Below are 20,676 nucleotides of genomic sequence, written 5' to 3'. Positions count from 1 at the left end.
CAAGGTGAGGACTTTAGCCACTAGGCCACGCCGCCGGGCCCATTGATGATATGTTTCTGGAGATATCTTTTTGTTCTTTAAACTTCACTAACGCAGCTATTTATTTCCTTCTTCACATTTATGGAGATTTTAAAATCCTTATTTCTTTATATAAGCTTTCTGTTCTTCCTATTTCCTCATTTTTCATGGGGACTCTCATAATGCTTAAGTTGATTCACTCTAGGGTGTTTTATTTGCCCAGCAAAACTTCAGTTTTTCTAATCACTTTTTTTTTTTTTCAGTTTCAAATGATTTGTCTGGCAGTCTGTGGATTCTTTTCTCTGCTTCATCCAGGCTGCTCTTGAACTTGATGTGATGTTTGAGTGCTGTACTTGTGTCCACCAGCTGCAGGATTTCTCTGTGGATATGCTCTGTGGTTTCCTCATCTTTATTGAACTTCTATTGTTATTTCTATGCTATTCTATTTCTATTTTCTTTCCCTGGTATGATTGACTTGGCTATCAGCTTTTTATTTTAGCTCACTGGCCCTCAAGACAAGCATCTAAGCTTTCTCCATCATCTCATCACTCTGTTTCCGCATGGACAGTTTTTCATCGTTAGTTTTGTCACATTTACCAGGTTATTTGTGAGTCTGTGACTTTGTATTCACGTCTGTGCCTTTTAAGAAGTAAGGCTCTGTTTTTAAGTCCTTCTGGTCTGGCTGTGGTTGGGTTTTGGTTGGGCTGTCACGCAGGCTCCATGGTGTTCTCTGCTTCAGTTCTTACATGACCTAGAGCTTGCTTTATCCCAGGGGTAAGTCCCGGACCTGGAGCCACAGAGATCAGCTTGGGACCTGGAGCCACAGGGGAAGGCCTGCAGCCTCAGTAACCTGGGCCAGGCCTGAAGCTGTTTCCACATGCGCAGATCTGATGTCCTTGTCCCAGAGGTGGTCTTACAGGTACTTGAAACCTGTGTACGTAAGAGCTTACTGGAACTGCGGGGACCCAAGCCTAAGGTCGCCAGGACTTCTGACCTGGCCCTAGACCTAAGCAGTCTGGAGCATGAGTTGATGAAACAGGTCTGCTTCTACATTTGTGCTGGTCAGACTGGTTCTGTGTCCATAGCAGAGGGCTGGCGCCTGGGGTCCTATACGCATCCTTAGACTGCTGGAACAGGCCTGGGTCTTTCCTGTGGTGCCAGCCTGGTTACTGGGATGGGTCTAAAGCCTGAGTATACGGCACCCACCATGCTCCTGGTCTGGGTCCAAGGTAAACCTGGAGTCTCACTTTTTTCTTCTTCCCTCTGCAGAGACTGTCTCAATCCTATCATGCCCGGGCTTGGGAAAGGATGATGTAAGTCATGTGAAAATGTCCTTGCTTCCAACCTCAGTGCATCTCTTCTTATTTTAGTGCTTTTTCCAGGTACTGCACCATCTCACCTGGATTCCAAAGTTCTTGTGAAGCTATTGTTTTATTCGGTGCTTCATACAATTGACGTCACTGTGAGGAAATAAGTATGGAAAACTGACATCACACCATCCACTAAGTATCTTCTTATCAATAATATAGAACCATGATGAAATTTGTTTGCTGGGTCTCTTGACATTCTTTGTCACCCCAGGATTTGGAAGAGTTTATCCCTGTCACAGAAATGCTTGAAACACTCTTTCTTTGTTTTGAATACAATATGCTTGTTTTTGCAGGCAAGTGGATGCCAAATAAATTTTTTTTGGCATCAGTACATGTTACAAAGCACATTCTCTACATTTGTGGAAACTGGATTTGGGTTTTGGATCCACTTCAACTTGTGGTATTTTGGCACATGTTCCCTTTTGATATGGTCGGACAGAGGATCCCAGAAAGGCGATAAATTAATTTGGGGGAACTTTTCTATGTTTGAAATTATGTTCATCATCCTGAAAGAAGACATTTTCTTCTATTTTCATAAATAAAATACTGTATTCCAGTTTTTAAATTTCTGGGTATCATTCAAACCTAATTTCCCTAGACCAACAATTTATTTAGTTAAATGCATTTACTGACCCATATGATCATATTTACACACGCACAGGGAGAGGGACAGAGAGAGAGAAAGAGAGAGAGAGAGACGTGACACTGAAAGGAAATTGTAGCTATGTTGATTTGCACAATACGACATATCTGTAAAGGAGTGAATAAAGGTGGCATTTGAAATGAGTCTATAGAATGTCAATGATTTTCCTCCTATTTCAAACCTGTCCTTTTATGTTCCACTTCATGCTGGTGCAACTGTAAACTTCATTTTCTTATTATAAACGTTCCCTTCTCTGGGGAATCAAAAATCCTGGAAAAGAACAAACTTGCTCATTTCTAATTGCTTCCTCTTTCTGTTAGTGTCCCTAGAACAAAATGTCTTCAGCCTGGGGCATGTTTATCTGTAGCCAATTACAGTTTTCCAGTTGTTGTAATATCCTGAAACCAGTATCTTTGTGCTGTTTCAGATACACTAGACCCAGCCAGCTGTGAGGTCCAGGAGTGAGGGCCTAGGTTTGCTGGTTCGCTCTGTTGTCCTAATTCCGTCTAACTATTCTTTTGTCTCTTTAGACCTGGGAGTGGTAGCTTAGCAATGACCTCCTCTGTGACATTTCATGTTTTGTTTTTGACATTTAAAACTCCTCTTTAGTATTAAGCTCTGTATACGAGGTTTCCTTTTCATGTTAGGATCTTTGAAGAAGTTGAGATTGAAAAATGATTTTGTTCATGTCCTTGGATTTGAGTGTACTGTTGAGCTCCTTGAAAACTCTGAATTGGATTCTGGTAACTCTTGCCTGTGTTGGCATCGTGATTAGCCATATTAGCATCTGTTTTTGATCATCAGAAAGCCCCTGCTAACGACATGTCTCTCTGGAGACCAAGTGGCGGAGTCTGACAACAGTGAGGAACAAGAGCTCAAAGGATGAATGGCTGTTGATAAACACAGTGAAACACACCCCCAAAGACAGGCTCAGGGCATCAGATCCCATTCAAGTCAGGCCAGAGAGACCAAATGCTCCTGTGTCGGGCCGCGGAAGGCTTCTTATCTCCCTCACATCAGGACAAATGTTCCTGAAAAGTTCAAAGAGCTAGTGCTTCAGATTTCAGAATGATAGCATGATGTCAGACACTCAACCTCTTACATTTCTCCCTGAAGCTGAGAATCTTAAACCTTTGAATCACTTTGACTTTTTTTTTTTTTCAGTAGAATCAGTTCACTAACTATTTTCTGGAAGATTCTATAATAGCCTGACTGGGGATATTTGCTTAACAGAAGCCTGCCTGTTCTCCCCAATACTGACTTCACTCTTTGTTGCTGTTGAGACATCACTTTTGACCAGAGTTAGTCTCAGCATGTTCTAGGAGAAAAAAGCCCAAAGTTTCACCAGGAGAAGAGAGTTTACATTTCAGGTAATATTTTAAAATGCCTGGGGCCCGGCACGATGGCGCAATGGTTAAGGTCCTGGCCTTGCACGCCCAGGATCTCATATGGGCGCCGGTTCTAATCCCAGCAGCTCCACTTCCCATCTAGCTCCCTGCTTGTGGTCTGGGAAAGCAGTCAAGGACAGCCCAAAGCTTTGGGACACTGCACCTGCGTGGGAGACCCGGAAGAGACTCCTGGCTTCAGATCGGCATAGCATCGGCCGTTGTGCTCACTTGGGGAGTGAATCACCGGACGGAAGATCTTCCTCTCTGTCTCTCCTCTCTGTATATCTGCCTTTCCAATAAAAAATAAAATAAATAAATCTTTAAAAATGCCTGGGTTCGAGTCAGGAAACTAACCATAAATACGCAAATGAAGGAGGGCTTATCTAGGTAACCAACTGTAAGTAACTTTGGGGGAATATTAGTGTAAGTAAGGCTGGGGATTCAAGTCGAGCCGTATTGGGAAGCACTTTCTGTGTGCTTTGAATGAAGAAAGAAGAACCCAGAAAAGAATTTGACCAGGAGTAATGGTATTATAGGCTTGTTTCTGGAAGATGGATGTGAGAGTTAACATACAGGATGGAGTCTGACCGGGAACTTAAAACAGAGCTGGCTGGTTGAAGGCCTTTTCTGGATCATCTATTAAGTAAGCATGCGTAGACTTAGCTTGCAATAACAATTAAAAGGTAGAGAGAAGCTAAAGGCTCTATGTAACTTTGTAGATGGTAAGTGGAGAGGGTAGACCAGAGCAACGGGGAGATGAGGCTGAAATACTAAGTCTGGGAATGGGAAAACACCCAGGAAAGTGAAGGTCTGAGAAAGAAGCAGATGAAAGTGCTGCATGACTCTGCCCTCTGAAGGGAAGGCTGGAGAAGGCCTTGGAGGAACATCACAGCATCCTGAAAGAAGTCCTGCCATCTGTGAGAGTGAAAATTAATCATGATGTTACCATCTTTATCCTCAAAGGTTTAACTAGAATTCTTGTTCAGGTACCCTCACTAACCGAGGTAAACTTGAAATGCAGAATTGAAGTTGCTAACAGCATTTTTGTATCATTGCACTCGTTCACCTTCACACGGACCAATTTCATTCTGTTGATTTTGAAGCCCCCAGTTTCCTGAGCAAACATACACCTGGGCAGAAGGGTGTTCTAGCCAGCTAGAGTCCAGAATCAGTTCTTTTGGGCAATTGGATATCAGCTGTGAGCCATGCATATGCCCGCTCAATAAGTTACTGGACTGCCCCCTTTTGGTGGATTTGAGAATGCGCAGATCTTCCATTACAGATTGCACAATTGACCAAGGATTCAACCTGTTCACTGTTGTTGCCCACGAACTATTGAGGCCATGCTTGTTCAGGCTACTCCAAGTCAGTGATGGAATAGAGCCACGATGCTAAGCAGGCCTATTCCTTACAAACACAGGACTCCTCTGATACTGAAATTTGCACTTACATCTCAGCAATGATGATGGAAAACCTTTCCTAGATCATTTGGAAGTCTGGGATACTTCCATCCAACTTCCTCCGGCCCCTCCCCCACTTGCTAGTGCTCTGTCTTGTATCACTGTGTTTTTTTAGCATATTTCCTACTCTCTTTCACGGGTTATCTCCTAATAAGCTTTTCACACGCTGCTTCTTGAAGGACTTTATCCTTGGAGGACTCGTACGTTCTCTGACACCTGCATTTACCCTCCGTGCTTTCAGTTAGGCCTGGTTCCCTATTCTGACTCTCAGGACACTTGAGTGGGAAATTGTCGTGTCATATCTGGTCATTAGAGCTAGTCCCGCCTCTTCAGTTGGAGCTGGTTTTCTTTTTAAGAGGGTCATAGGTAGAGCGTTTATTATCACAAGTTTGTTCTGGAACCATCTGCAAGATGTTGACTACTGCTATGACCTAGGAACTTATCACCTTGTCACCACTATTGCTGTGACCTGGAAATGAAGTCACATAGCAGCTTTTTACTCCTGTGGATATCGTATATGAGTTTAATCAAGTTGGACATTGGAATTTTGACCATAGGTCCCCTTTATATGATGTGGACGAGTAGGCTAGTTACATAAACTTGTAACCTGTATGATTTTGGACATTCTTCCCTTCCACACCAATATTAGTTCAGATACCAGTTTCCCATATATTAAGATTTGGCATATCATCCACATTTGGGAAATATTTAAATATTTTTCTCCTAAATAGGTGAGATTTTCAATCATCCTTATTGGCAATGAGTTACAGATTGTAGGTTACGATCTTGAATACAGCAGAAATGTGAAAGCCACGAAAATTTGAATGATGTAGAAAGTACAAAGTATTTCTAAAAGTTCACGGGAAAGGGAATTTAAATATTAATTTGGATGCAAAAATAATTTTGAAATCCAAACATGGTTTAATAGCATTAATTTCTGTGAATTTTTTGAAGACTCTTCATCCTCTAAGGAGCACGAAGGTGGAAAATGAAAGTGGATAACCTCAAGGTAAACCTCGTTGCCCTCCTAGTTTTACAGAAATAGGAATGCCTTGTTTTTGGACATGTCTGTGTCTTAGGCTCAACACAGAATTGCACTCTATTTGTCAGATAAACATAGAGTTATGTAACAACGGAGGCTATAGGTTTTCCTGTGGCTTATGTCCCAACTTAATCCTTTCAGTGATCACAGATGGTAAATTATCCCGATCAGCTTATGTTTCCAACATAGAAAGCTCTTTATTTTCAGGTCTTTAGAAAGTGCAGTTAAATCTGCAGACTGGTAACAGGGTCTGTGAAAAGGAGTCAGGAATCCTGTTGACACATGAGTCTGCAGGAAGGATTTGAGCAATGCAGGAAACATCGCAGGAGACAGAATCTACTTTGCTGAATACTGCTTTAAAATCTATCATCTTGTCTAACTATCATCTTATTTCATCTATCTTTCCTCAATTTGAGAGATACAGACACAGAGAGAGAATGACAAAGATCTCTCAACTTTTGAATCGCCTCTCAAATATTGGCAGCGGCCAGGGCAAGGTCATGTCAAAATCAGAGAGCTGGGACTCGACCTGGATCTCTCATACAGGTGATCGGAACTGATCCCCTTGAGCCATCACTGCTGCTTCGCAGGGTCTGCATGAGCAGGAAGCTTGCATCAACAGTGGAGCCAGAAGTTGAACCTGAACACTCTGAGATGCAGAACTCGTACTAGCCAGCATGCCCACTGCCCATTCACACCCTCCTGTTCAATAATGTCTTAGCCCAAGGGAACTGTCAACAGAGAAAAGATTTTCTGGCTCGCTCTCTACATGCTTGTTTCCTGTGCCTTACCCTACCAGGGAACTGAAAGTTCCAAGGCTCTTGCACTGCCTCTGTGTGATGTGCTTATTTCTTTGTCTGTAATGTGTTTCTGGAGAAAGTCCTGAGAAGCTTGTTGCTATTCATGAAAGGAGCATGATAAATACAAAAGCAACTGGAGAGTATTACAGTATCCTATAAATCCAGGATAATGGTATTTGCTTAAAGGTAATGTTAAGAGGTAAGCACTATAACCATGCAGCTGTGATTTTTTGCAGCCAGTAGATTTGCCAAATAACACAGGGTTCCTTCCATGTGTGACCATCAACACTAAAATAGCTTAAACATAATATCCTCAAGACACAACTTGGCTGTCTATCACATGAGCATAAAGTCAGTAGCTTCAGATGTATTGCTGCTCTGGAAGTTGGGATCTGAGATCATGTGCCAACAGGGTTTGGAGAGGCCTCTTCCTGATTTATGCAAAGTCCTCTGCGTTAGCCAGGTTTGTGGCCTTTTTCATAAGGACACTTATCCATTCAAGAGGCCTTACTCTAATGATCAAAGAACTTACTTAAGGGACACGTCTCCAAACATGATCACATCGGGATCAGTATGTGGCCTGTAGGGGAACACCAGCACTCAGTCTATTCCGTGGTGATTGGAAAAACTAAGCAGAATGTAAGGTATGTATAATGTTATGTCAAGGATGTATCATAAATCAAAATTCAATTATTTGAATTCAATCTTCAGTATATGGAATACAAAAACTTAAAAGGAACAAGCTAAAATGTGTTTAAATGTAAACGTATTAAGAAGCATAAGATAAGTTAAAATGTGTTATGATTTAAGTGTGCTTCTAAAGATTCACGTGTTGAAATTTACCCTCATTGCGAAGTAGTAAGAGGGCAACGAGTTCATCCACTGAAGCGTCGGAGGCGGGACCTGGGGAGACGATTAGGATTTGAGTTTTAATGTCCTCATGACTGACTCTTTCTGACTTTATCAGAACAGGGCCAGAAAGCGGAAGAGGCATGCACACATGGACAGTTGCCCGCTGTCTCTTGCTGTGCCATAGTCGGTGCAGCACCTCAAACACTGGGGGAGATTGATCCTAGAATAAACCTGAAGAGGGGCCCTCAGTCACAGGCCCCCAGGGCTTCTCTTGCAGACCAAGCAGGTTTTTCGGGGTAAGATTGGGAGGGCCTTTCTGCTAGGTCTACAAGTTTTGCAGCCTCAGCCAACTACAGATCAGGGACGGGGGCTGAGTGTGGATGAGCTGGAGCAGGTGTCAATTTGTCTGGAGGGAAGTGGGCCAGAATTGTCTGCTCATTTCATTCCCCTCTGACTGGCCTAGGATCATGCTTGTGATGGGATACAGCCTGAAGCTTTCACCCTTCCTGTTTAGGTGCAGCGGATAATAAAATAGGCAGAATTCATTTTCATATTCCAGTTGCAGATGAAAAATGAAGGAATAGATAAGAAATGGTGAGCAAAACATATGAATAAAAGAATACCAAGTCAGAATTTTTTTTAAAGATTTACTTAATTTTATTGCAAAGTCAGATATACAGAGAGGAGGAGGAGTGACAGCAAAATATCTTTCGTCCAATGATTCACTCCCCAAATGACTGCAACGGCTCAAGCTAAGCCTTTCCGAAGCAAAGAACCCAGATCCTCCTATGGGTCTCCCATGCGGGTGCAAGGTCCCAAGGCCTTGGACCATCCTGGACCGCTTTCCCAAGCCACCAGCAGGGAGCTGGATGGGAAGCAGGGTGGCCGGGATTAGAACTGGCATCCAGGGGTCTCAGGACAGGACATCTCATGCCTGGATCCCAGATGACAGCAACCACGAGCACATGGTGAGCTGTCCCCGGGCCTGCCTGGGCTCCAGGGGCTGCTCCCTTCAGGGTGAGTATACTGAGGGGCGAGGTCTCCGTGACTGGGCAGGTCCATGGCCCACCTGCTGCCCTCATTGGGCTGTGAATGGGATTGGGGAGGGGCGCGACCTTGGGCCTGGGAGTTTAAACTTCCAGCAGCCTCCCGGCTGCTGGTAGGTCTCAGGACAGGGCGTCTCATGCCTGGATCCCAGATGACAGCCACCATGTGCACATGGTGAGCTGTCCCCAGACAGCCAGTGTGCCATTTGGCACCAAGCTCTGCCTGCTGGCTACCTGTCCTGGACCTCTGGGGTTTTGTTTCTTTGAATCGCTGCTTAGGTAGTTCTAGGTTCTAAGCATAGTTACTATGCTTCTAGGAGGTGAATCAGTCCTAAAGACAGTAGCTCTTCCTTTGTAGAGCCTGTAATCGCTGAACAATGCTGACCACTAAATATCAGTCCATGCAAAAGCTATGGCTCAGGGCTTGTCCAGCAGAATCATATCCTGTTACCTGACATGATGATGGATCAGGAGAAGGGTCACATTAAGCAGGGCCATTACATTAACTACCACTCAAGAACCATATCGGGGGGGAGGGGGGAGTCAATGCCATAGGGGATGTAAAGGCCAAACCCTGTGGAAATTCTAGCCCCACTGGTTAGCTCAAAAGTTGAGGTGGTGATGGAATAAGCTAGGTGTGACCAAAGAGCCTGCCATCAACCACAGGTAAAGGAACCCCCAACAGTCTGGACTGGTCAAGGCAGCAGCCCCCAAATGTGCATCCTTAATAGGGTGTGGGGTGGGCCAGACTGCAATGTTCACCAGGTCATTCAAGGCCAAATCGAAGGCCTGACTTCGCCAGAACCTGGCCTAAACCCAATGGCATGTATGAGAACTGGGTCTGGGAGCGGATTAAGTGGAGAAACTTAGGAAACTCCCTTGGCGAGTCATAGCTCCTGCTGGTGAACATATGGTCCAGGCCTGGGGGTCGACGAGCTGGGAAAAGTAGCTCCAACAGCTGGCTAATGTGTCAATTGGTAATGGAACAGGATGGACAGGGCAGGACTGAGCAAACCTTAATCCACAAGTGAAACCAAAGACCAGGATGGAGCACAGGTCATGCCGAGCTTGGCTCATGTACCTACTGGTCTGTGTGAGCCAGGAATGCTAAGCCACAGTGTTTAAGGCAGAGGTTGGGACAGGTGAGGGGCTGAGGCAAGCTGAGTCAGAGCAACCACTGGCATGCACGTGATCAGGCATGGAACAGGCCCAGTTGGGGAGCTAAGAGGACAACCCTAGCTGGGTTGAGGTTCCCAAGGAGCACTTAGGCTGGAACTGGGGCTGCGTTCTGATCGGGAAATGGTTGTAGTCTCCATTGGCACAAGTGTGGGCTGGAATTGGATGCACTGAGCTGGGCCAGACTCCATAACCCTCTGGTTCTCCATAACCAACTCCTCTGGCAAGACACAGACCCGGCAGGTAAGCGCAAGAAACATGATAGGAAACAGCCCAGAACAGGCCATGGAAAGTTACCCATGGGCATGGATCAGGGGCAGACTAGGCTGAATCTGTTCACATCATCCACTGGCAAATCCAAGCACCAGAACACTGTGGGTCGAGCCAGGTTCAGTCGCAACAAAAACTAGTGCACAATGTTGAATGCCAAGGTGAGGTTGCCTGTACCAGATGTGACCGCAGTGCCCAACCAGGACGCATGAGAACCAGGAAGGGAGGAGTGGAGCTAGCAAGGGGGAAATGTGGGTTCCCTTGCTGGATAGCTACTCCCGCTGGAGAGCATGAGCTGGGTTGGGGGCAGACTGGACTAAGCAGGGCTACAACACCTGTGCGCCTCATGTGGACTAGATCAGGGAAAAGCCAGGCTGGGCTGATTATTCCTATTGGTGCAAACAAAATTAGAGTGGGTGAGGGTTGTTTTGGCTTAGCCACAGCATCAGCTGACAGATGCTGGCATTGGGGGCTAATTCTGTCAAGTCAAACCACAGAACTATCTGGAGAGTGCATAATCTGGAAGTGGGAGAGGCCTGGGAGGAAAATAGTGGGCTCTTCCCTCTTGGGTTACCACTTTCATGGGAGGGCATGAAAACTAGGACAGAGGCTGGGGTGGCTAGACAGACACCCAACAGCATCTGTGTGGGCTGCATAGTAGCGCTGGTTAGAGGGAATAAAGCTTTAATACCCATTGACATGTATGAGAGCCAAATGGGATGTGGGACAGACTGGACTAGTCTGCTACACATACTGGCAAACCAGGGTAGGCAACAGGCCTGGTGGGGGTTATTGTGTGTCGCTCCAACTAGGCTGCAGCTCCTACTGGTTTATGCGAGGGTCGGTTGTGTGCTGGGCAGAACCAGGCTGGACTGCAACACCCATTGGTTCCAGTGGAAGTTGGGACTGAAAACAGAACCAACCCAGTGATTGCACTGTGCCAGGCCCTGTGCTTGCTAGTATATACAAGAATCTGGTTTGGGAACACTTCAGACAAAGTTTCTTTGGGGATCTCCCCAATCGAACTGCCAAACTAAGAACCCTAACCAAGAAAAGACAGAAGACAGAACAGGTCAGTCAACCCTCTCAGCTATATGTTCACAGTTGAAATACAGGGCAAACAGAGACTCTATGATGGACCATGTCAACCAGTGGATTCTTCAAAGACCTCACCATGCTTGGAGTAGCAATATAGGCAGCGATTCATAACAGGTGAACTACCAAAACCACTGGGACCTGGGAAGGGTGGGAAATTGAGTGGGCCTTCTCCGTTAATACCCCTTTTAAACATGAAGGAAGCAATATGAAAACAATAGTCTTACCCACTTTCTTATAGCCATCGAGCCTTTGTACCCTTATTAATGATTGTCAATGATTGTCAAAAATATAATAAAAAAATAATAAATTGTGCAACAACAACAAAAGAACTGGCATCCATATGGGATCTCAGAGCATTTAAGGCAAGGACTTAGCCATGGCAACAGGTCCAGAAAATTTTTAAAAAGATCATTTAAAAGTGTAAGTTGTGATTTAAATTTAAACTAAATCAAATGTAGTTTACTATCACCTTTAAATTGTGATTTAAAGAGTGTAAGTTGGGTAGCTATGGGGCGTGTTATCTTTCTGAGGTTGTCTTACGTAACCTGAGGTCTGAACATAAGAAAAGTGTGAACTCTGTTAAGGTCTTGCAATGGTACATTTCAGTTAAAGTGGAAGAGAGTGGACAAATCTAACTGTTCTCAGTGGGAAGGAGTTTTAGTTTGAAGGAGCAGAGTTACAGGAATACAGAGGGAGGGAAAGTTATGAAACGAGGTCAAAGGGTAGAATAGGATTTTATAGAATGTGGTGTGGTTTTATGTTTTCTTTTCATTGCAATGATTAACCACTGCAGGGATTTAAGCACAGAGGCAACCAGATCTTATTCGTGGTTGTGAATTATCAGTGTCCCTGCTACATGCAAAAATAGAATTTGAGGGTGTAAGAATGGGACCGATGAGGCTATTTGGAAGGCCTTGGAGAGAGATCAGTGGTGAATGGCAGTTTGGCGCAGGACAGTCTGTGGAGGTAGAAAAAAAGGGAAAAGCCTTTCTGATACTGTCACCTGGTGAGGTATGGTGCAATGAATTGTATTCAATTTTTTGTGTGTGTGGAATCGTGATCCCCAGTAGCTTGGACTATCTGGAGATTGCATCTCAAAGGAGGTACTTAGGGGAAATGAGTCTTGGAGTATGTCACCACCCGACACGTGCAGCATCGGTGGGTGGAGGAGAGTCAGACAGAGAAACATTCAGAGGAAGACCAGAGAAAGATCTGCTGTTTGCCACCTGCAGACCAAGGAAACAGGGCTTAGAGTTAACGTGCCCTCTTGTCAACTTTGGGGCATGTAGACAATAGAACTGTGAGAGAAACAAGTTTGTGTTGTGTTAGTGACTCAGCATACATTATTATTTTTTTAATGGCACCCCTGATTAATTCATGAAAGCAAATAAAGGAATCCAGGACTAGTCCCAGGTTTCTGGCCGGACATTTAGAGGTACCACTGGCAGAATAAACTGGGCCGGGGTACACGCAAGGATGTTGGTTGGAAACACTGAAAGATAAACAGAGCAGCTTTACCTATTTTTATAGGAATAAGCAGATGTGAACCTTGGCACGCATTTACAACTTTCAGACGTCAACACGGAGGACTGGTTGTAACAGGGTCAGGTCATCTATGAGCGTCAGTAAATTGGACTCTGTTACTTTGTATGGAAGGCAGCCCCGTGTTGTGAGACTTCTATGTCTGTAAAAATCAGTAAACTTTGGACAGACACAGTCAAGTCAAATGTCACCTTCAGAAGCCACTCCAAATTAGGAGGCAGTTTCGGCGTTCTGAAAATATTTACTGGCTTAGACATGATAAGACACAGCTTTGAATTTGATCTCTGCCTTTTTTAGAAGACTATAATTTAAGTTTATGCTGGCTGGAACTTAAAGTCCTCATCCATTTGATAATGATTTTTTTTTTTATTAGGCATGATTTCACTGCATTTTTCCTAGTTTGCAACGTATAAGAATAGTTTTATTTATTGCATGATTTAGGAGTGTTAGCTGTTAGAGGTCTTATAAATTCCCACACAATAAACTGTTGGAAATTGAAAGGTAGTTTTAAATGCATGATTTATTTTCCCATTTATTTGGCTCATTCTTTAGTGTTTGTTATTGCCAAGTACTGGAAACAGCCCACACACCCATACCAAGTACTTGTGCAAATAGTCCTTGTTGTACCCCGAGTCCCTGGAACATTACACTCCACTTTCTGGGTGCCTATCCCTACTGCTGCCTGCCAAAGTCAGAGAAAGTGCCGTGGCCAAGGTTTTTTACTTAGAATAACAATAACAACAACCACCACAACAATAAAATCCCAAGATGCTGGGGTCCGTGCAGTAGGTGTGGATGACAAGAAGGTGTGAAGAGACCAGCTCCCCTGTTTGGCAGGGCCCAGGGGAGCTTCCAGATGTTTTCCTCAGGGCCCTGCGGTTTTCTCTCTGAGCACTTTGATGTGGTCTCACCCCCTGTTTGCACAGACACTCAAGCACCCCACTAAGAATTCTGCAATCTATTGAGGCATTGTTGTTTGTCCCAGTGAGATGGCTTTTGTAACGGAGGTGAGCTTGGGAACTAACGTTACTGATAATGTCCTGCTGAATGGGCCTTTAGCTGCACACAGGAGCACAATTAAGCCCTTGTGGTTTCTAGACACCTTATTGTGTGCCTACCTTCCCATTACCTTAGAATCTGGCCCAGACACATAGCATGCCTTCTGGGAAATGACTTAATAAGAATTTTACAAATTTTAAATTCACATCGGCTTTCTAAATGGCAGTCATACACAGAAATAACTGTCTCTAATATCTAAAACGTGTTCGGACTCCTCCTTGGCTAAGGAACTCTGTTCCTAAAGCCAACAATTTTAAGACAGCAGTTTTGGGGGCCATTTGAACTCTTTGTACAATAATAATTTGTAAAATAAATAAATAAATAAATAGCCCTCAATAACATAACATTTTAAGACTACCCAGGGGAGGAATCAAGATGGCTGGCTAGGGTAAGGACACATTTAAATGAATGGAGAAACATTTAACCAGGAGGAAGCAGAGAGGACACATTCCAGGAAATAGGAAAGGACAGAACAACAACAGAGGGGTACCTGGAGACTGAAAGACAGGAAAGCAGTGGACACAACGGTGTGGTGTTGTGGTAACTGATACTCCAGCAGCATTCAGCTAACGGCCATCTGAACTCCACCAGCAGCTGGAACTCCACCAGAAACCAGGTGGGAAGGGACTTTCACTGGGAGCTTGGGAGGTGAACCCAGACAAAGAACTGTCCATCCAGCTGGTCCATTTTATTTGTCCAGGAGCAGAGACAGAGCAGCAGATCCCAGGTGGGCAGTGTGAGAACAGCATGGATTTCACAGCCCAGTCAGCCCCCCAGCACCGAATTAGGTGCCATTTTGCATAAGGAAGCAAAGGCAAGGGAAAGAACTGAGCATACGCTGAGCTGGGAATGAACTCATTTCTGACTCAGTGAACGGCATCAACATGGCATTCTACAGGTTTCACGTGGGGCAGGTCTGGGTAGCCCTCAGATCTGACTGCCAGTAGATCAAGAACTGTAGTAGTGGTGCGTCAGGTGCCATTTTGTACAGTATGGCAAAAGTTTAGAACTGCAGGGGACAACAGTGAACTGTGCATGCATTAAGCTAGGCAAAAACTCACCGAGTTCAGTGGATTGCACTGGTCCCACAGGAAAATAGGCATCGTACGAATCAAAATAGGTCCATGTGGCACCCAGACCTAACGTTCAACAGGTTCCAGCAAGATCAGCACCACCAAGAACCTAATTATATTAGACACCTGGTGTCTTTCTAATCCTGGGACCTGCTCCAACTGAAAGTGGGAGAAAGGTTGCAGAGACAACGGTGCAACCTCCAGTACAGTATCATAGGAGGTGGAGAGTGGTGAGCCAGGAGCTGAGGCTGTGGAGACCACGGTGGAAATCTGACATAAGAACCCAGACCTGGAACTCGCTGGAGAAAGTGGCATGAGTGACTGCAAACACAGAACTTTGTACGAACTAAAATAACTAAAACCAAACTGTTGACTTGTGGGTGACACAGCTTAGAAACCTGCTCCAAGGAGAAGATTCTGTTGACCAAAAGTACAAGGCCAAGAGCAAAAGAAGGGACAAATGCACAATGAATATTACTGAAAACTCCCCTACAAAGGAGCAAAACCCTATGCCAGCATCAGAGTTCACAGAGGAGGACATCGAGAAAATGGGGGACACAGAATTCATAAGACTCATTTTAAAGCTTCTGATCAACATTGAAAAGTACATACAAGAGTTCAAAGCATTTTAAGGAAACAATAAAGCAAATCAAGGCTGATATATCAGAAATTAAGAATGCAGTAGAGCAAATTAAAAGTACAGTGGAGAGTCTCCAAAACAGAATGAAGCAAGCAGAAGAAAAAATCTCAGACTTGGAAGACATTTCCTGTCACCAGAGGAAGCAAACAAAAATCTGGAATCAGAGCTGGATCAGGTCAAAAAAAGTATTCAAGAATTGAAAGACACTATTAAGAGGCCCAATATAAGAGTTATGGGAGTCCCAGAAGGTGCAGAAAGAGAAACTGGTTTTACAAATATATTTAATGAAATAATCAAGGAAAATTTCCCTAATCTGGAGAAAGAATTGGGAAACAAGATCCAGGAGGGACACAAAACTCCCAACAGGCTTGACCAAAAGCGATCTTCACCAAGACACATGGTCATCAAGCTCTCTTCAATCGAACATAAGAAAAAGATCCTTAAATGTGTGCGTGAAAAAAAAATCAATTCACATATAAAGGAATGCCAATTAAACTCACAGGAGATCTCTCACAGGAAACTCTACAGGCAAGAAGAGAACGGAGTGACATATTCCAGATTCTAAAAAAAAAAAAAAAAAAAAATTGTCGGCCCAGGATAACATATCCGGCAAAGCTTTCTTTTGTCTTTGAAAATGAAATAAAATTCTTCTACAGTAAAGTTAAAATAATTTGCCTCTTCCAAACCTGCCCTACAAATGATACTTCAAGATGTTCTCTTGACAGAGAAGAGGAATAGCACCTATCAAAATCAAAGGCAAATGGGAAGAACATCCCAGTAAAATGACAACAGAAGACTAAACCAATGAACAACCCATTGCTAAAATGATAGGACAAAATTGCCATCCATACATATTAACCCTGAATATAAATGGCTTAAGCTCAATCAAACGTCATAGATTAGTGAACTGTATTAAAAAATAAAACTCATCTATTTGTTGTCTAGAAGAGGCACAGTTCACCAACAAAAATCAGTGGAAACTGTATCGCATGGGATTTGATGTCTTCGGTTAGTTTCATCTCTTCAAAACACTTTCTTCTGATTAAATCATTCAATGACTTGTAGATCATACAGTAACATCATTTTCTTCAAGAAGGTTCTTGATTTTCATTTCTTCAGCTACATGTTAGTCATTTAACGTCGTGTTATTTAACTTTATGGTTTTGTTAATTTCTTTTTTCTTCCTGATGTTGATTTTGTTTTGTGGCTCTTCATTTAAGGGGATGTATGGTAGCTGTGTAATGGAATCTGTCATATCTAGTTAAATGTTATTTAACCTCATGGCATTGTAATTTCTATTTTTGTTCCTGTTGTTGATTTTGTATCATGACTTTTCATTTGAGGGGGTGTACAGTAGCTGTGAAATGGAGACGAACATCCAGATGTGAGCATACAATGCAGTATGCATTTCTACTTCCAGACTTATAATGAAACTGTTTACTATATCTTGACAATAGGATTCTGGACTCTCTGCCATTGTCCATGCCCACAATGATGGGCATATGACTGTGTATGGAGAACTGTATTTTAGTAATGATATAGAGGAACTAGGTGGGGGGGAAGGGAATTGGGGCTGGGATAAGGAAATACCAGGAGCCTATGGAACTGTACCATAAAATGATAATAATAATAATATGTTAAAAATAAATAAAGAAAGAAAAGAAAAGAAAAAAGAGACTACCCAGAGATATGTTTCAAATTATTTTATTTGGATTAATTTTTTAATGTAAAGTATATACTGGTTGCTAGATAATTTGCTCATTATTATTTCCATGTTTGAGTTCTGAGCAATATTTTCCATTATATCTTTTCACAGGATAATGACAAAGCTCATAAGTGAATATTTAATTTAGAAATGTTAACATTAATGTTCAATAAACAAATTTCCCCAAGGAAAAAAAAAATCTTACAAACTAATGGAAGTGATGGGAGTATGAGCTGAAACTGCTATGGCAGAAAATATAGTTACTATGACCCTAAAGGCTAGCCTGTCCTTGCAACTCTTTAGAGAGAAGAAAATGTAGCTGTTTTAGCCACTTTTATAATTTTTTAACTAGAAGAATTATAGGGTGATTTTATTAATCTCAAAGACATATGCTCTTGATTATTGTTTGCTTGTTTTGAGGGTTATAGAGCCTGTAATTATAGGGGAATTTAATATTCGAAAATTTGTCTTGGATTTTTATATTTTTTCCCTTGTAACATATTTCTCCCATTAAATGATGGGCAAGTTGTAGAAATAGACATGTGGTAGGAATGTATTACTGATTAGCAGGTAATCACATGTGCCTTGGCTTTGTTGTCCTGGCTTCGCTCCATGGCTACTACTGAAGTATCAACAGTGGCTTGCTTTGAAGAATATGAATACAGCATTTTGCAGAATTAAATTTAACGGCACCTGCTTAGCCCTAAAGTACAGACAGAATGACCAAATGTCCGTACGTGCCCCCTTAGTCTTGAAGTGAAACTAGAACAATTAGTTGTTTGTGAAGAAGCTTGTGATGTGTCTGAGTACATAAAAACGCGCAGCTTCTTGAGCTGTTATGAGAGGGCACCGAGTGACAGTGCCCATGTCTTTATCGCCAACTCCACACCCTTCCCAAGCTCCGAACTCGGCTGGAACAGGTCTCCGGCACCAAGAGTTTTCTTTCAACTTTATGCATTAGATCAGACGCTTTTCTGCTAAATTTCATGGCTTAAAGATCACACAGCCGCCCAGATTTTGGTCATGTGACTGTTGTAACTGCACTTCTCTAAGCACCAATGAGCTGGCTTTTGCTCTCCCCACTTGTACCCCTATAACCTGAGTTTCTGAATTCCTGTTCCTCTGTAGGACCTGATGCCTATTCCACCCCCCCCCATCCGAGAACGTTTTGGCCATTGCATTAAACATCTCTTTTTTATTCTAAATTGTATACATTTTTTGATGGACAAGTTACAATTATACACTTGTGGGGGCACAATTGTGATTTTTGATATATGTATGTACATATGTCATATATTTACACACACAATATGTCCAGATTTGTTTTGTGAACTAGCATGTGGTCTGTCCTGAAGAAAGTGTATTGTGTTGCTTACTAAAAACGTTAGGTCTATGTGATAAAGCGTAACTCAAGTTCTAAGTTTATTGGCTTTCTGTTCCAGATGGTCCGTCTATTACAATATTGCAGTGTGTTTTTGTTGTTGTTGTTGTTGTTAGATCCCTTCATAGTCACTTTATGTAAATAGATTTTCTGACATGGAGTATCTACATATGCATCACTGTAGTAACTTCTTGGTGAATTAGCCACTCTGTCATTATGTAATGAAATTCTTTGTATATTTTTATAGTTTCTGAATTAAAATCCAGTTATCAATTGACTATGCTGGCTGGACTCTGTGCATGTCTTGATTTGTCAGGCTTGATGTCATCTTCCCTGACTGAGTGCTAGGATTGTTGGGAACGTCTAGATGGGCAGGGCTCTGTGATCTCTAAGGCTGGGTGACGTCACCGGGGCTGCTTGGCCACATCGTGTTGAGAGAAGCAGAGGCTGTGTGTTGCAGAGACATGTGGACTTGGCCTGGTATATACCAGTCTATGATAAGCTTAAGCAAAGGACCAAGGTGTATTGGAATTACAGCTCTGTCTGTGCAACTGGGGAGGACCAGATTTCTGTCTGCACATGATCACCGATCCGCAGTCACCTCCTAGCTTGAGGAAGACTGCACAGGAGCACTGGGGCTCATTTGAGTCATTCTCCTGGGGAATCACTGTCCTGCAGTTACGTCTTGACATTAAGAACTGAAAGGTCATTGGGTGGCCTTTCCTCAGCTGAGGTTGGACAAAAGCAGGTATTTCCACCATGAGTAATTGCTAACCTACAATGTCTCAACCTCACAACCTCCGGATGAGCACCTGTGGTAAAGTGGGGAACCTAGCATGGGATCCTTTTCTGGAACAATCATGGAACCTACTTCTTCTTGCATGACACTGCTGGCTAGTTTATGTGATGTAGTGCTTCCTTAGGCTCAGCTGGAATACAGAGCAGCAGCCAAGATGAGTGGGAACCCTAACGCTGGGCTAATTGATACCAGTGTTTGAAATGAAGGCATATAGTGAAAAAAAAAATACATATTTTAATAATAAGTGTAATCTTCTTGAAGTGAGAAGGGAGGCAGTTAGAGGAGATAAGGTTTGACAGCTTGGGGCAATTTATATAACTCTTGCAAGCCACTGACTGACAACCCAATTAGACAGCACAGCAGCATGGGCGGCCATTGCAGGAAAGCTCCAGGCAGCCCCATGTAACCACCCAGTGAGAGACCAGCCCACCCTGGATGATAATTGCCTCTCTGTTCACCACCCAACCTTCTTTCTCTTTCTCTATTTTTCCACAGATCCACGTTTCTGTGAACCATCGTCAGACACCCCTACTCCTTCTATGTAGTGAAAACTTCAAGTTTCACAATATTGTGAACTTCGAATCAATACCGACGGAAAATATCCAATAGTGCTGCAGGATGTGCTCCCATGATGGCCTTCACGCAAGTATGATTACCATGGGAATAAAATTCTAGCTCTCCTACTCATATCATGCACCTGATGCCAGGACACTTTAATACTTCCAAACCGGACATGGAAACACATGGTTCTCAATCGCTGCCCAAACTGCCCCCACTTTGACCACTCTATTAAGTTGCCATTCAGACACCACCATCCCTGTTGCCTGATGGTGTCAAGAGATGGCCCTGACCATGTGGAGGACTATTTAGTTAGTTTGTTTGCTTTTTGTTATTGAGTTTTACTTCTTTGTGTTTTGGCTTTTTGTTCATTCTTCTCTCTCTCTCTCCCTCTTTTCCCTTCCCAATCTCCCTCTGTCTCCCTTTCATTATTTATTTTTATTGGAAAAACAGATTTACAAAGAGATGGAGAGACAGAGAAAAAGATCTTAGATCTGCTGGTCCACACTTCATATGGCTGCAATGGCCGGAGCTGAGTGGACCCAAAGCCAGGAGCCAGGAACTTCTTCCAGGTCTCCATATGTGTAAGGCACAAGGCCTCGGTCATCCTCTGCTGCTTTCCCAGGCAACGATCGGGGAGCTGGATGGAAGCAAAGCAACTGGTACACAGACCTGTGCCCACAGGGGATCCTGGCACTTGGAGTTGGAAGGTTAGTCAGTTGAGCCAATGAGCTGTGCCCCCAACCTCCCTCTCTT

The 20,676-nt window shown here is 43.3% G+C and overlaps 1 long non-coding RNA gene across 1 annotated transcript; it reads right to left on the bottom strand.

Moving 5' to 3' along the window:
• Positions 1-1,361: 1,361 nt before the first annotated feature.
• On the bottom strand, positions 1,362-11,375 carry LOC121160746. The gene is made up of 3 exons (XR_005884575.1): positions 11,293-11,375; positions 6,618-6,623; positions 1,362-1,373 (listed from the first exon to the last, which is right to left on the bottom strand). It is a non-coding gene; the product is annotated as an uncharacterized LOC121160746 (long non-coding RNA).
• Positions 11,376-20,676: the final 9,301 nt, after the last annotated feature.

Source organism: Ochotona curzoniae, unplaced genomic scaffold, assembly GCF_017591425.1.
Source record: "Ochotona curzoniae isolate NIBS_2020 unplaced genomic scaffold, NIBS_Ocur_1.0 contig_4558, whole genome shotgun sequence".
NCBI classification, from domain to species: Eukaryota; Metazoa; Chordata; class Mammalia; order Lagomorpha; family Ochotonidae; genus Ochotona; species Ochotona curzoniae.
Note: the sequence above shows the minus strand (reverse complement) of the source record. Positions and strands in the feature narration are given on the sequence as shown.